The sequence below is a fragment of the Neofelis nebulosa genome, chromosome 2 (assembly GCF_028018385.1).
Source record: "Neofelis nebulosa isolate mNeoNeb1 chromosome 2, mNeoNeb1.pri, whole genome shotgun sequence".
Lineage (NCBI taxonomy): Eukaryota > Metazoa > Chordata > Mammalia > Carnivora > Felidae > Neofelis > Neofelis nebulosa.
This window is the reverse complement of record NC_080783.1, coordinates 45,253,535-45,254,898: the sequence shown is the minus strand read 5'-3', so window position 1 is coordinate 45,254,898 and position 1,364 is coordinate 45,253,535. Positions and strand designations below refer to the sequence as shown.

The 1,364-nt window shown below is 37.4% G+C and overlaps 1 pseudogene; it reads left to right on the top strand.

Annotated features, from left to right (window-relative positions):
• The first annotated feature begins 282 nt into the window (after positions 1–282).
• On the top strand, positions 283–465 carry LOC131505732 (small nucleolar RNA U3; annotated as a pseudogene).
• The last annotated feature ends 899 nt before the right edge of the window (positions 466–1,364 follow it).

The following is a 1,364-nucleotide window of genomic DNA, read 5'->3' as shown; positions in this document are numbered from 1 at the left end:
AAATTACAATAGCCAAGACAATGTAAAAAATTTTTTTAACATTTATTTACTATTGAGAGACAGAGCATGAGCATGGGAGGGGCAGAAAGAGGGGGAGACACAGAATCTGAAGCAGGCTCCAGGCTCTGAGCTGTCAGCACAGAGCCCAACACGGGGCTCAAACTCAGAAACCGTGATATCATGACCTGAGCCGAAGTTAGATGCTTAACTGACTGAGCCACCCAGGCAACCCCAAGATGATTTTAATAAAGAAGAATAAAATTAGAGAACTCATCTTATAGCAAGGCCACTTCAAGTCTTGCTGTAGACCTACAGTAATCAAGACAGTGGGACACAAGGAGAAGGTGTAGTGTTTACTCCTGAGCAGCTCTAGGTGTTAGTTTCTGCAACTGTCTTCTGCCACTGATGACTGTTCTTCTCTCTTCCTTTGGGGTAGTAAGAGAGAGAGGATGCAGTCTGAGTGGTTTCTGAAGAAGAAAGAACAGGGTGGTACCAGAGGAAGTATATTTAGATTAATGGAATAAAATTGAGAGTCAGTAATAGATTCACATGTATATGAACAATTGATTTTTTACAAGATTTTAAAGGTAATTCAGAATGCAGATAGCTTTCAACAAATGGTACTGGAACATTTGGATATCCATACCAAAAAAAAAAGAAGAAGCTTGATTCATACTTCATGCCCATTACAAAAAACTGACTCAAAATGAATTATAAGACAAATGTAAAATCTCAAACTATTACATTTCTAGAAAAAATAAGTTGAAAATTGGACTTAATTAAAATTAAGACCTTGAACTCTTTGAAAGACATTTTTAAGAATGAAAAAGTAAATCTTAAACCGGGAGAAAGTATTTGCAAATCACATATTTGACACAGGTCTTGTATTCAGAATATATATATAAAAAAAAAAAAAAACCACTCAAACTCAATAATAAGACACATACAACCCAACATAAAATAAACAAAAGATTAGAACAGGCACAATACCGAAAAAGATATACAGATGACCTATAAAAATATGGAAAAATATATTGGACATCACTATCCATTAAAGAAATGCAAATTAAACCACAATGGCATACTACCACATACTTATTAGAATTGCTAATATAAACAATAAATGGCTATAAATAATAAATGGCTAAAATAAAAAATAATATCAATTGTGGGGCGCCTGGGTGGCTCAGTCGGTTAAGCGGCCTACTTCAGCTCAGGTCACGATCTCGCAGTCCGTGAGTTCAAGCCCCGTGTCGGGCTCTGGGCTGATGGCTCAGAGCCTGGAGCCTGCTTCCGATTCTGTGTCTCCCTCTCTCTCTGCCCCTCCCCCGTTCATGCTCTGTCTCTCTCTGTCTCAAAAATAA